At 43.4% G+C, this 16,546-nt stretch overlaps 2 pseudogenes; both read right to left on the reverse strand.

Annotated features, from left to right (window-relative positions):
* Positions 1–16,064: 16,064 nt before the first annotated feature.
* On the reverse strand, positions 16,065–16,183 carry LOC134010214 (5S ribosomal RNA; annotated as a pseudogene).
* A 141-nt stretch (positions 16,184–16,324) lies between these two features.
* Positions 16,325–16,443, reverse strand: LOC134010223 (5S ribosomal RNA; annotated as a pseudogene).
* Positions 16,444–16,546: the final 103 nt, after the last annotated feature.

Genomic DNA, 16,546 nt, shown 5'->3' on the forward strand with positions numbered 1-16,546 from the left:
CACTTTCACATAGTCTCCCGGTTGATAGGGATGACATGGCTCCCCAGCGGGCAGCTTTCACCTGTGAATGCACAACCCTGGTTGCTCTAGTTAGGGCAAAACAAAAGTTTAACATTGTATCATCCATCTGGTGGATATCCATCTGTTTCAATGATAGTGGGGGAGAGACAGGCAATTTCATTGGTCTCCCTAAAACTATCTTGTGTGGGGAAAGTCCATTCCTCCTCTGGGCTCATGGCCATATGAGCTAGTGGGAGTGCATCAGGCCATTTTAGGCCAGTCTCTTCACATATCTTGGCTAGTTTGTTTTTCAAAGTTCCATTTTGCCTCTCCACTGCCCCTGCAGACTGTGGGTGGTAGGGACAGTGGAAATGCTGGTTGATCTGGAGCGCTTTACAAAGTTCCTGAACAATTTGACCCGTGAAATGTGAACCTCTATCACTGGACAGTCTTGTGAGGATCCCATATCTACAGACCAAGATTCTAATAATAAGAATCTTGGCTATCGTGGTAGCATCAACTTTCCGACATGGGTAGGCTTCTACCCATTTCGAGATCATGTCAACAATTACAAGTAAATACTCAAAATTACAACACTTGTTGTTGTACAACATTTTGTAAATTAATAAAAGGACCACTTGGTGGTGGGTGGGATCTTCTCTTTGGTCCCTTTTCGGGATTATGCTGCTGGTAAATATGACACTGAGCACAATGTTGCTAAGCCTTTGTGGAAAAAAAACAGGTGCAAACCAATCTGTATTTACTATTGAGACCATACCCCCCTTGCTCGTATGGGCACATCCGTGCGCCATGCGAGCCAACCAAGGGAACAATGCACATGGAATCTTTCGCGCAGCCAACAGATAACCAATCATCCCTCTCAGTGTTATCAGCAGCGGCTCAAAGGTCCGCCACAACATGAAGAGAGGGAGTGCGTGTTTCCGGTTGCTGAGACACAAACAAATAGAGACCTGGGACACATCAGAGGAGTTGGCCGCAGCCTTTGCTGCTAAATCAGCTCTAGCATTTCCTCTTGAAACATCATCTGTATTGTTAGTATGAGCCTCACACTTAGTAACAATAGCTAGCTTTCTCTGTAGTAGTATTGCAGACAACAAATTATCAATCATCTTTCCATTCTTGATTGCTCCACCTGAGGAGTTAATGAAACCTCTTTCCCGCCATATGGCACCAAAATCGTAAGTAACTCCAAATCCATACCTTGAGTCAGTGTGAATATTTACGACCTTGCCTTCTGACAAACAACATGCCCTTGTCAAAGCAAAACTCTGCCTGCTGTGCAGTGCATTGTGGAGACAGTTTACCAGATTTGAATGTCTCACTGTCCGTGCAGACCGCATATCCGGAGTTTAGAGAGCCATCCCATTCTCGGGACAAAGATCCATCTACGTACAACACAAGTTCAGCATTATCCATAGGTTTGTCAAACATATCAGGTCTGGGTGTTAGCACTTTATCGACAACCATCTCACAGTCATGTGGTTCACCATCATCAGGGTTGGGCAACAATGAAGCTGGATTCAATGGGGAGCATCTATGGATTGTAATGTTACTTTTAGTCAACAATTACAGTTCATACTTTGTAGCTCTAGTGGCTGACAGGTGTTGAGTTTTGGTGCGTAACAGAAAAGCACTTACTGCATGAGGAACCATCACTGCCAAGGGCGACCCCAGCACTATATCTGAAGTTGCTTACACACATGTTGCCGCAGCACAGACTGCTCGTAAGCACGGGGGGAAACCTGCTGCCACAGTATCTAAAGAAGAACTCACATAGGCAATAGGCCTCTTAAGATTACCATACTGCTGGGTCAGTACACCCTGGTGTAGTCTGGCAGACCGAGAGCTGGCGCCTGGGCCCAGGCCTGCTTGAGAGATACAAATGATTTATCAGCTTCAGTTTTCCACAACAAATGAGTATCAGTCTCCTTCCTTAAATCAAGGATAGGTCTAGCCAACACAGCATAATCAAGGATCTACTAACGACAATACCCGGCTGAACCTAGAAAAAGACTTGAGTTGTTTTGGTGTTCTAGGCTTCGGTATCCATCGGATGGCCTCCACTCTATCAGGCGTCAATAGATGCTCTGTACCTTTGAGTGTATGGCCCAGATACTTGACCTCCTAAGACCATAACTGCAGTTTTGCCTTTGAGGCCCTGTGGCCCTTCTCAGCCAGTGCCTGTAGCACAGCAATAGTGTCCTGTTGGCAGGAGGCAAGATTCTTAGAACATATCAAAAAGGTCATTAATATACTGCACCAGAGTAGAGCCGTCTGCTAAGGTGAAATCCTGGAGGTCCTCTCGTAATGCTTGACTAAACAACGTAGGTGATTCGGTGTACCCCTGTGGTAGAACTGAAATGTATAGTGGACCTGGCGAAACGTGAATGCAAACAGATACTGGCTCTCTTCTGCAATGGTAACAGAAAAGAAAGCAAACAATAGTCATTCACAGAGCTAGAAAGTAACAGGGTTACTTGCTAAGTATCGTAACAGGGTTAGGCACAACAGGATGTATAACACAGGCATTACCTGCTTATAAACCCATAATAAACTTCCAAGTATGTTATTAGCATTAAAGGATCAAATTGACCTAAAGTCTACCTATGACTCCTTGTTTCAACAAAGCATTAATAACTGGGACAATACCTTTCCCTACTTCTCTATTACTAGCATACTGAGGTACGGTTCTCAAGAGTCGTACTACAAACAATGATAACAACTGGGGTAGCATTCTTAATGCGCCCAATATGATAAGCGTGTGTGGACCACAGTAGCACAGGCCCAGCTTCTAGCAAGGCCACATCTGCGGTCGCTAAAATCTCTGCATTCCACTGCTGGGGGATGTGTATGGGATTGCTAGGCCAAGTGTTCTTTATCCTAAGGAATAGATAAGAAAAAGTCAGTAATGCATTTCATTTCGGTTCAGTTTTCACAACAAATTCCTTTCCAACAGATTTACTTGTTACTTACTTTTACATAGTTGAAAGAAATACATGTTCATCTTTCAAAGATCCATCTATCCACCCATAAGAGCTAACTGACAGTTGTGTCCACAGGAACCCCAGAAACTACCACTATCATCTCATTGATTTGGGTACTGTATACTGTTGAACTGGCTAACCTAGTAGCTCTGGGTCTTACTTGAAAAAGAGAAGCTCTCTGCCTCCCGTATTCTTGATTATTATTATTATTATTTTTAGAGGACTCTAACCTCAAGGATTTGAACCTATTTTTTCTTTACTTTAGAGGACTCTAACCTCAGGGACTCTAACCCTATTTTTTAGAGGACTCTAACCTCAATGATTTGAACCTATTTGTTTTTTTGTTTTTTTAGAAAAAAAATATTATTCTCCGTAAGACATTCATTTGCAATGTCATTAATTTCTCAACTTTCTTTCCTGCATCAATGTACAATTATGTTTGACATAATCTATCATCTTTTCTGTTTGCGATCATACACTTTGCTCCAGTAAAGCAACACCCCTCCAGTATTACTGCCATTAAACACCATCAGAAACCTATGCTTTAAGTTTTCTCAACATACCGGTCTGGAGTTCACCCTCTAAGCCTTGATTCAAATCAATAAAAGTAGGTATGTTGGCATTGATAGCTATATTTGCAAATCTCTTAGAAATGTTGCTGAGTCCTCTCATGTCAGGAAATCCCTTTCCTAGCTCCCTCAGCTCAGTCACTGACCATGGGCGATAAAGGTACATAGGCTGTCATACATCAGGACCTGGATATGCACACATAGGGTTCATTGATACCTGGCGGTTCAACTGACAGGCCTTCCTGGTTAACCTCACCCATCATGTTTTGCTGTGATATAAACCTTCTCTTGTAGGTTCTGTTCTGGCTGCACCTGACCCGCTGCTTCCCCTAATAATGCATTTTCCCTGTCTCTGGCTCTCCTCTGCATAGCCACAGCTATAGCAACAACATCATCTTCATTGTAGGTAAATAGGCTACAAATCTTTGGTAGACTCTCTTGTTTCCCTTGAGAATTAGCGCTACCTTCAGCCTGTTTCACAACTACTGACTTCTCACAATTAGTTTTGGCACTGTTAGTCTGTTCAAGCAACTTCATGTTAACATGTTCGAGCAATGTCTTGAGTTCCCTCACTTTATGACTTTGTTCAGTCTGATCATCTTTTCTCTGTCTCAAGACGCTCCGGGTCATTTCTTGCTTCTCTATCAGAATCCGTTTTAGCTTGATCTGATTGTATTTTCTCAAGATAGACAATGCCACGTCGTCTCGTAGCTTCAGTTAACCATATCATAAACATTGGCCAGCTGACAAATTGTTTACACGTCCGACTTGTTTCCTTGTCTTTCAAAACCGCTTTTAAACTCTCCTATATATATATATTTTTTTACATCAAACGTTCACTCCAGCGGAAAACAATGTCTCGGTCATGATTAATCCACGCATGCCATCTCTCAATGCTTGACACTGCTTGAATTCCATGTAAATCAAATCATATATCGGGCTGGACTAACAACGTCTCTATCGCTCCTGTACTGGAAGCTAGATTACCCATACTGAATTACAAAGTATCTGTAACAAATCTCATAACGGTAGGCTCTTATGATTTACTGCAGCAAGAATCACACAGCACTTTAGAATATAGTCACAAAATCACATGGCACTATAAAACAGTCGCACAATCTCATAGCACTGTAAAACGGTCACAATATTGAAGAATAAAAGAATTACAATATCATGTGGTAGTGAACTACAAATATGGCCTTTTTCAAGCCAAACTATCCTCGCCCTCCGGCGCTCGATCATGGGACGCGCCTACAAAGACCCAACTCTTTGGGAACGCGCATACAATAATTTCCTCAACTCCATAAGTAACAAAATAACCACAATTCGTGCTTAAAAGGGACGAGTTAATTTATAAACTGCCAGTCTATATCTTTCCCTTAGTATTTGATTGTGTCCCTCGCTGATAATTAAATGCCAAGCTTGTCAGTTAAAAGCCTAACTGCCCCTTTATATTGTCAAAGTATCCCTAACTTGTTTAAAACCACTTTACCCTTAAAAGTTGGTCTCTCGCATAAAGCCTGTGACCCTGATACATTATGACCGCCCACCTACTGTGCTTGGTCTTAAGAAAAGCCCAAAACAAAACTTAATACAGTTACAATTCAAACCAAAATAAAAGTCCCACTAAGATCTCTGTTCAAAAGAGAAAAGCCCAACACAAAACTTATTACAGTTACAATTCAACTTAATACAATTCAAACCAACATAAGATGTCTGTTCAACTAAAGTTTTCAGCTGTAAACGTGCATTTTAAAAGAAACACATACCTTTCCTTGTTTGGTTCACCCCTGGTCTGCATCTGTAAAACCATACTCTCTGTTATCAGATCCTTTCCCCCAGATCAAGAGTATGGGACGTATTCTCTTAACAGATCCTTTGCCTCAGATCAAGAACACAGATTGTTTTACATACTTTTTCAATACGTCACACGACCAGAGTTCTTGTACGCTATCAGAGTTTGCCAACTCTGACCAAGACAAAGTAAAAATAGCAAGTCAATTAATGACCCAAATTTACTAAACCAAAACTCTAATATTATCTTCCTCCTGTTGAGGCCTAGCAGACTCTGGTCTGCTAAGACCAGGCTCCCAACTGAACGTCACAATAAAAGGTTCTTAAATTGTTTACGTTACCAGCATCGCAGAGGGACAGCAGGCGCACCAAGCATAAAGCAGTCCGTGAATGGGGTTTTGGAAAAGGATCCCCTTACCATTTAGTTTTGTGCACCACGGGTTCTGCTTTATACTGGTGCTGCCGTGGGTCTCTCCTGGATCTGGTTCTGCAATCCTGCTGCTCGACAACGCCAATTGATGAAGAAAGTGTTTTGTCCGTCTCTTCATAAACGGAGTGACTAAGTTCAGTTGAGTTCTGGATTTTAATAAGTATTATCAATCTGAAGATTGGGAGAGAAAACCAGACCTCTGACAATAAATGACCACACAACACCAGGCTTAGGTCTCAATCATGTCTCTCCCAGCTCTGAAAGCCGGAGGACCATCTTTTATAGGGCACAGGAATGTAAACATAGATAGTGACAGTCAGGCAGTAATGACGTTACAACAGTCTCAGAGGAAGAGATTCACAGCTCCCAACACATGACCACTCAGACTAGAGAGATCATAGTTGGCGCTCTCCTTGTAGTCATGACCAAGGACGTTTACCCAGTACTTTCTCCTGATCACGAACATCTATTAACCCTGACACATAGACACCATCTACTCTTATTAATAGCAAGCTTACATGAGAACATACTAACTAGTATCCAATGACTAGTTATATTGATTAGTGAATAATGTAAGCACACCGGAAATCGCAATTTCTTCCACAGTCGCACTGTCGCAGAGTTTGGTGTAATCCGAGTCAGCGTAGAAATGAACACGCTGTTCAATTACCCGCACGTCAAATTCGGCATTGAACACATAGAGAAGTTCTACACCGTGGTCATACAAGAGTCGGATAGTTGTCTCCAGAAGTCTGAGCTCTCCAGAACAGGGGTAAAACAAAATCCGTTTGACATCTTCTATACCGACTCCCTTGGCCAATTCGTAATCAGCTTCTAGGTTACGATTTTGTGTTACCTTACATTTGTTATAGAGAACTATCAGGGCCTTTCTGTGGTGGTTGGGTGACGTCTTGGGTATATGAGAGTTGAGAATTACGAGAGACACACACGTTATCTTGTGTTGCTGGCCTGGCATATCGGGTGACAAAGTAGGGATGGTGACATTTCTACTCTCTTTCGGGAATTGCTTCCTGCCGACGTTTAGCCTCTGAACCAGCTTGGTTCTATATTCTATCATATCCGCAACCTTACTCTGGGTGCAGTATGGGAACTTGTAGGCAAACGATTTGCATATTAGAGACTTATCCTGGTGGCATTTGTCAAAGACGGTCTCAATGTCCAGACACGCTGCCTTGTAGAAATATGGCATATGTTTACTGTCAAACAGCTTAGTCTCAACCACTGACTTGTCGTGATCGTAGATCAGTTCAGAGGCTGACAGTGCCCCGTTCAGCTTGTTTGTAGGTAGGAAATACATCCTGCCAAACATAACACTGGAGCATAAAGCAGGCGTGTTACCATCTTGAGAAATGTAGTATCCCTTATCGGGACAAAAGTCTCCGAAAGTCAGCGCTCCTCTTACAGTTTCTACGTACTTTTTGGCCAAAGAAATGCATTTGTGCATTTACTTTTCGTTTAATGTCATCGTGAAAAACGTGGATGTTCACCGGATCGGCAGCAAAATGTTGGGACCACTTTTTATGTACAACTTCCCACGTCTCTTCCTCGCCGTCTTGGTCTAGAATCAGGTCTAGGTCGTAACCCACAACAGGAGATATTTCAGTAACTTTTAAATGTACTGTGGTGTAGATGTTAGCATGTCGGCCCTGCACCACCAAACCTCTGCACAAGAGAGCCTCTTCTTGCTTGTGAAAGAGGATGGATTTTAATATCACCCGACAAGATCATGTTCAACTTCAGGGTGGACGACTCTGCATTGAGGGTAGATATCAGGAAAGAAATCCACAAACGGCACTGCTTTCTGCATGATTCCAAATCGGTAAACTTGGGAGTTTTCTCCAAAATGTTTGTATATCAAATGTACACTCTTGTATGTGTAGCAAACATCCAAGCCTGAAACCGATTCATCTGGATGAACAGGTTCGAGTCATGGGAAGAATCTACGTGTATATATACATCATCAAAAAAAATAGGGAGGAAGTCTCCAACCTTGACGGATATGTCCAGCTGTCATATAAGGGGTGTAGCTTAAAACCCCTCTTTCAAGGAATGACACTCAGTCTAACATGCATGTCTAAGGGTTAGGGAGGAATGACACTGTGCTCGTTTCGTAAGAGCGAAGAATCCCCACTTGCTAGTCATGGCAAATAAGAAAGGAAAGACTGTGTTAGTCGAATGTAACATACTGCCTCATAGAGAAGCGGATACCTCTGTGTTAGAAACCATAAGACTACCGTCCAATAGAAAAGCGTTATTCCTTGCAGTTGGAACAGATGTATTGTACGACAAACTGTCTGAAGAGTTGTCCTTCAGCGCGTTGTCGCCAAACGACAGGGCAACGTTTCAATTTCTCCTATACCTGACATATTGCTGCAAAGGGGTATTTCTCCAAGTGACTTTGGAGCATCCAGATTTTCGTAGCATGTCACCTCCCATCAGAGAAGACTTTGCTCACGGGCGTTTATTCTGTTTCGTTCTGGACATGAGTAGTGAAGATTCAGTTGACACGGATGACCTAGCATCTAGCCACGGTTTACAAGCCAGACAGCCGACAGACTCCTATGACGGTGTGTCCAATAGCCAGCTGCTCAGTCTCATACACAGTGTAAACATGGATGTATTCAGAAGAGACGACTCTGAGGATGCTGACAGCGTAGCGTCGTCAACAGATTTGACAATGATTGAACTACAGGAGGAGGCTTTCAACGCCTTTATGCGACTGCAATTGGTTAGACAAAAGGCGTCATCCCTAAATAACGCAATGATAGTCATGCGAGACAATAAGGGAGAGCTGTCTTCTATCTTTGATTGGGTGGACATCCACAACGACACACTTAATTCTAACAAAGTCGACAAGAAGAAAGTCAAGGACCTACAGGGTTCAATGTATACACCAGCCTGTCAGTCGGGGAGGCAAGTGGTCATGTTACCAGATACTATAATGGATATGAATCTCAAGGTTCTGGAAAACTCCATAGGTAGGCTTACGGACAGTGTTGGCGATGGAGAATGCAAGACACTTCATATCACTCCTCTCCAAACTCACAAGTGCACAATGTGTGAAGCAGAAAGTCATTCGAACTGGATATGACATGACCATGTTGGACGATAAGCAATTTGTGGACAATCTGAAGGCTTTCACAAAAGATCTTGACGGTTGCTCACGACTTGGGGATGTGAACATTAGAGGATGTCCCGGAGAGGGCAAGGGTTACGCTAACAACGTGTTGAACTATCAGTTCAAGAGGGTAAAGGGTTGTATAGAAACACTGACGTCTTTCACCCCGCAAGCTTTCAAGTACAAGCAGAAGAGGAATTCTTGTGTGGTCATGATAGACGATGCTCATATAAGCCACGAGAAGACCCTGAAGAACGTTGATAAGGAGTCTAATGTTATCCCCAATACGTTCAAGAACCTGTTGGACACCAGCATACTGGAGAGTGATGTTGTGATAAGAGACGTAAGCACTGGTAAAGTGGACACCGTCAAGATTCACGCAGTGCACAATTGTGGATTTGTTTGGAACACCAACACACTGGGGTTTGTAAGTGATGCGTGGGCCGACAGATGTGTGATTATGGAATCTGAGTTCCCTGACCATGTGACACGAACACGGAGTACCAAGCAGGTACAGGACATGGTAGAGAAACTGAAAATGGATCAAATAACTGCAGTCTGTCTGTACAGACAAAACCTGATACAGTCCGCTACAATGATTGCAGAGTATGATATCATGCAATTCAGTGTGAGCTTTGACATCGCTAGACACGCTTGTGTAGCTGCCCTATATGCTAGTCACATTGTGTGCACAGGAATCGTCAGCCGCAGGGTTTCCTTCTGCATCAACCAGTTGGTGTTTGCTGAGGCCATGAAGTTGGCCTGTCACTTTGTCTTTGACATATGGATCCCTCCGTGGACCGAGATCCCTGATGAGAAGGCTTGTCCTGACTTGAGGGTTTACATGAAGCAAATGGATGAGAATAGACTGAAAGCTCTGAACAAGTTATCATTCGGTCAGATCTGCTTGGAGACTAACGCTGTATACAAACTTTGCACAGCAGCCTGTCTACCGGACATATGTCCTCAGGTGGTTGACATACAGGGACACTTTGCGTGCAAGGTGCTAGGGTACATCTTGACCCAGATACATGAGCAACGCCCTAAGACCAGTTTGAAAAATGGAAACTTGTGCATTTCAGGTGTAGATGTTATGTTTTTCTCAACGGAAGAGATCAAGGGTGGACACGCTGCAGCACACGAGATGTTGATGTTGTGCTCAACATGTAAAGTCCCACCTCGTGCTGGTAAGATAAAGACCTACAATCTGTGCACTTACAGGTACGCCACCAATACTAACACAACTCATAACAAGAAACTACAGTCGAATCATTACAAGAAAATAGAATCTGTCACCGTTCCACTTGAAGCGGTCTATGACATGCTGGCCCTGTATGCGCCAACGTCTCACACTGTCTTTTGGGAGCATATCTCAGTCGCGATGATGGATGCTTACAAGAATGGAGACTTTCAACAAGTCAATGCATTTGGACAATGTTCTACTGACAGCAGCACTGAGCAGCAGCTCATATTGAGATTCAGATTGGACTTCAACACTGACCCGATTTGCTCTGTGATATTGGAAGCTACATCGGTCATCCAACCCCTTAACGAACTCACTTTCAACAAGTGCCCTCTGGGAGGGGAGACATTTCAATGTTCTGCACCTTTGTATTACGGAGGGGTTATCCGAAGAATGATGTCTCAGAATTCCCCTAAGGAATCGTACGACAAAGGTCACCTGAAAGAATCCAGACTAGGTCCAAAAGGCACCTTCCACGGTCCCAGATTGAGCGTGTATTCAACAGAGTACTCGGGTGTACCCGTGAAAAACGTTAGCTCATTTTGTACTACGCGGACCGTCTATCATCAAGACAAGATATTTCTGAGAGTCAACCGTGATGATCGTGGTCACTTACTTGAACTAGAGGAGGATTGGGAGTGGAAGGATGCGGTTCAGGTATTCAACAATGTTCACAGAGTAGACACATTTTCCGTGGAAATGTTGAAACGTGACTATGCTACTACCATGATGGCCGTAAAGGGAGAGTTGATAACTAAAAGGCCTCGACGGTCAACAAAACTCATTGCCATGATAAAGGCTTTACACGATTCGGATGGACAAGCTGCGCTTGCTATGAGAAAGGGTACGGCGAGGCCAGTAAACAATCCACAAAACCGAAAGACTCAACCTCTCGAAGAGTCGCTCACTACAAGTAGCCAGCGACATAAAAGCAATGGCACTCAACAGTACTCTGTGGATGAGCTTGCGGCAAAAAGGAGAAAAGTCGCCAGGGTGGAAGATCAAGAAAACTGAAGTCTCTAAAGTGACCTCTGAAAGTAATACAATTCTCCATAGGCGCTAATAGCTAGTTCCTCCAACCCACACCCGTCTAAGGTTAAAAGACTGTTCACACCACATCCACCATACTCATGCAAATACTCCTCAAAAAACCCCATCCAACAATACTGATTACAACTATACAGATATTTTTTAACAAGCTTTACCCTTAATGCCCTTTTCTTCACTTCTACATCTATCAATTTTAAACCCCCATTTTTATATTCATTCATTAACACTCTATGCTTAATTTTTGCCTGCTTCCCATCCCACAAGAAATTATCGATAGCCCTGTTTAAATCCTTCACCACCCACAATGGTAAATCCAGTGTAGCCAACACATGGTTCACCTGCGATAAGATCAAACAATTAACGACAATAACCCTTCCCCTCAACCTCCTCCTTTTCCACAAATTTAAACTCTGCTTCACCTTGTTCAGAACCCCTGTCCATGTAACATCTCTTGCCTCATTGGCGTTTACACCTACATTCACCCCCAACACCTTAATCATCTCTTTTGCCACTTTAAACGGTATCTCACATTCCTTCATCACCACATTCCCAATACAAAGAATTTCAGATTTTTCAATGGTCATTTTTGCTCCTGATGCCTTTCCATACACTTCTAATAATTTGATCAACCCTCCTCACACTGTCCAAATTTTTTACTGTTATGTTTGTGTCATCTGCATATTGATGAATTAAACTCCTTTCTCCTCCAGGTATGATGATGCCTTGTATGTACTGATCTTTTTTTAACATTGTGGCCAAAGGTTCTGTTGTTATACTGTATAATAAAGCTGATAATGGACAACCCTGCCTGACTGATCTCCCTAAACTGAAACTGTCTGTCAATACTCCATTGCACTTAACCCTACTCTTTGCACTACTATACAACAACCTAATCCACTTCACAAATCTATCTCCAAAACCAAATTTCTCTAATGTTCTAAACATAAACTCATGCTCCACTCTATCAAAAGCCTTATTGAAATCAACACTCAAAACTATACCCCCCTCTTCTGTCATATGCCTTACCACATCTCTGACTGACCCTATTGTGTCTGCTATATCTCTCCCTGGAATACCATACGCCTGTGTTGCTGAAACAATGGACCCTACTACCGATTTAATTCTATTTGCTAATACCTTTGCTAAAATCTTATAATCCGTATTTAATAAACTAATCCCTCTATAATTCCCTAAATGCATTTGATTCCCCTTTTTCTTATATAAGATAGTGATTAAGCCTGTTGACAAATCCTCACTGACCTGCTCTCTCCTTTCCATTTCTCTGTATACCTTCAACAAAATGGGAGTTAACACCTCACTAAAACATTTATAAAACTCACTTGTTAGGCCATCCGAGCCAGGACTTTTACCAGTCGACAGACTCTTGATGGCTGCTTTTACTTCCAACTCTGACAACTCCATTTCACATACTTCCCTATCACTGTCTGTTAACCTGGCCTCAACTGTCTCTAACACCTTTCTCATACTACCCTGATCCACACCACCTTTCTTAACCCTCGTGCTGCCTTCGGGTCACATGACCCAAAGGTTCATAACGAACCATCGTTGTGTTTACCCAATTTTACCCAATACAAAAACAAATAAAAATAATTTTCTTTTAACCTTCGCAATGTGGGGGGTCTGAGACAGCCCAACGGTTAAAAGAAAATGCTTCACTTTGTTTTTGTATGCGGTAAAGTTGTCGCAACACGACGGTGGGTCACAATGACTGATGGGTCAGAACGACCCGAAGATAACACAAGGGTTAAATAAATTGCTATAAAACCCCTGCACCGCTTCCAACACCCCTACATAATCATTCACTATTTTCCCTTCTTCATTTTCTATTTCCCGTATATACGTTTTGCACTGTTTTTGCTTTTCCAGCCCCAGGAAAAAAGATGTACATTTTTCCCCTTCCACCACATATTGAGCCCTGCTCCTAATTATTGCCCCTTGACATCTGTCTTTCTCATAAGCTTCTAATTCCCCTTTGATTTTTATGTATGCCCCAATACCTCTGTTTGGATTTTCATCCATTAGTGTTAATTCCTCCACCATTCTTTCTCTCAGCACACATTCCTTTCTCTTTCTCACTCGGTTCCTGTTTTGACAATACCTTATACTTAGGTTTTTCACCAATTTTTTAACACCTTCCCACCAACCACACACATCCACTTTGTACCTCTCACACATAATTTGCTCACTAACACACTCCTTCACCTTCTCCTTAGATTCTGTCTCAGACATCACACTTGCATTCAAATACCAAACTCCACCCCCTTTCCCTCTTTGTCTGTCCCCTAAATGAAATGTGATTGCTGCATGATCGCTATATCCAGTAAATTTATACTGTATCTTGTTTACTTTATTTGCTATATCTTGAAACGCCAAACATAAATCTATCCTGCTTGGTTTTAAAACTCCCTTCACTATCAACCTCCTAGAAAATTCTCTTTTGTTTGCATTACCCATCCTCCATACATCAATCAAATCATTGTCTCTCATCATCTTTAAAAAACTGGTCCGTGCTGCATCTTGTCGAAACTTATCAACCCTATAGACGTCCAACTTGGTACAGAACACATTGAAATCTCCCACCAGAATACAATTCCCTGAGCAGAGTAGCCCCAAGGAAACAAAGAAAACTGTTTTTTCGCTTCCTCTATTAGGTGCATAGACATTAATTAATCGAAATGTTACATTATTTATATCAAACTCTATAACTATTACCCTCCCTTTCCCATCATTAAATATTTCCTTCACATTTTCCAACACATTTTCTTTTATAAGTATGGCCACCCCACATGATCTGTCTGTTCCACAGTTCACAAACAACATCCCCCTCCATCTTTTTTTGATTTCTGGTATTTTAGCTTGTGCCCATTTTGTTTCCTGCAGTAACAAAATGTCAGATGTAAAATTGACCAACACTTCCTCTAACTTTGTCATCTTATTTAACCCGTTTACATTTATTGAGGTGAGTGTAACCATTGAAACCAGACAGAAAAGAATGTGTTCTACAGTAAGCATCATTTTGCCTTCCCTTTCTTCCTTTGATTTTGTTTCCTTACACCAGCCAATTTGCTGGGTCTGTTCAGGAGTGCCCTCTTCCTCCCTCCTGCTACACCCAAATAATCCTCCTCTGACTCATCACCTTCAGACATTGCGGGGGGGTCACTTGCAGGTCCTTCTCCCTGCTGGCTGGATATACTCTCTGCAGTCTCCGCCTGCTGCCTCTCAATCTCCATGGCTGCACTCCTCTCAGCTTTTGTGCGCACAACTCTAGGAGGCAAAGGCTCCTGATCAGAACCTTTCCCTCCAGTTGCCCGTGCATCCACTTTAGCCTTCCTGTTGTCTAAACTCCCGTTTGCGGGGTCCGTCAGTGCAACCATATTTGAGTCGAGGCTAGACCCAATGCCCCCCCCCCACACTTTCACCAGTCTGTTCCACCACCACAGGGCTGCTGTTAGTTCCCAGCCCCCCCATTAGCTGTTCCACTACAAACCCCTCCTCCATCCTTCCCTCCTCCTCCCCATCTCCCTCAAATCCTTCACCCACACCATCCTCTGACTCATTGTCCTCCTCAGTTGAGAGGGCACTCCCCTCCTCTTCACCCTCCCCACCCTTACATACACAATTTGATTCCTTGTTTCCACATTCTTTGCACTTTGGCTCCCACTGGTCACACTCCCTGGCATAGTGTCCCTGCCTCCCACAATTCCTACACAGAAACTCAGGGCATTCACGAACAATATGCCCTGGCTGTATACACATTCTGCACACCTTCACCTGGCGATCATGAATGACCCTAAAATATTGTGCCCCCATCTCAGTGTCAAATCGCGTGGAGTAAGGCAGTGATTTAACAGTGTCTGTAAACTTCACCTTCACAAATCGTGTGCCCTCCACAATCCTGGTCCCAGGCCACATCCTCCTTGTAATGGGCGAAATTGCCCTCACACCCCAGTCCAACAGCTTCTTTAATATTTCCAAATCCGTGATGTAAACAGGCAAACCTATGAACGAAACCACCATCTCGTCATTTGTCAGCTCTTTCGCCATCACCCTGGTACGTTTGATCTTAAATCCGTCCAGCAACCTCCTTTTTCCGTTTTCATGGTTCATCGTGATTTCATACTTGTTTATTCCAATGTATCTGCAACCCACAACCAGGCCACATATATCCTTTGCAGCTCTCAGTAATTCCATCATGGTGATCCTGTCCTCACCCGCGAGCTCCACCAACAACGTCAAAGCCTTGCTATAGCTTGGTTCACTCACGGCTGCCACCGTCTCCTTCTCATGCGCTCCACTCCCCGTTGCCTCTGCATGCTCCTTTTCTGGATTCGTGCTACCCTTTTCCGCTCTTAATTTCTCCCGTCCCATTTTTTCCACTTCCGCCGCCTTCTGTTTCTGCATTCCCTTACTCCCGTTACCGTTGTCCTTCCAGGCCATCTCGTCTGCAATGTCCATAGTCAAAACTGTGCAGTCTGTCCAGGACATTCCAATGAAACCAAACAAAAAACCCCTCTCCCCCAAACAGCCCAACCGCTGCTGGGGGATGTACTACAAATCAAAACACAAATAAACTCCCAGTACAAACAAAAGAATCCACCTGCTCTCTGTCCAAACAGACTTCCTGAATCACTTCCTGGAAGGGGCGTGGTCAGGCTGGTTTGGCCGTACAAAATAAGTTGACAACCATAGGCTACTGATTCATATCCAGATTTGGTAGTTGACAATCCAAGGTGGTCTCTCTCTCGGCAAAATGAAAGCAGCTTCCAGCCCCTTTCATGAAGGACTACTTGTGCATATTGCAAGTGAGCAAAAGAGCATACAGCACCTGGTATTCCCAGGCGGTCTCCCATCCAAGTACTAACCAGGCCCAACCCTGCTTAGCTTCCGAGATCGGACGAGATCAGGCGTTGCCATGCTGGTTTGCCCGTACAAAATATGTTGACAACCATAGGCTACTTATTTATATCCAGATTTGGTATTTGACAATCCAAGGTGGTTTCTCTCTGCAAAGTGAAAGCAGCTTCCAGCCCCTTTCATGAAGGACTACTTGTGCATATTGCAAGTGAGCAAAAGAGCATACAGCACCTGGTGTTCCCAGGGGGTCTCCCATCCAAGTACTAACCAGGCCCAACCCTGCTTAGCTTCTGAGATCGGCCGAGATCGGGCATTGCCATGCTGGTTTGGCCGTACGAAATACGTTGACAACCATAGGCTACTTACTCATATCCAGATTTGGTATTTGACAATCCAAGGTGGTCTCTCTCTCTCTCTCTCTCTCTCTCTCTCTCTCTCTCT

Source organism: Osmerus eperlanus, chromosome 23 (genome assembly GCF_963692335.1).
Source record: "Osmerus eperlanus chromosome 23, fOsmEpe2.1, whole genome shotgun sequence".
Lineage (NCBI taxonomy): Eukaryota > Metazoa > Chordata > Actinopteri > Osmeriformes > Osmeridae > Osmerus > Osmerus eperlanus.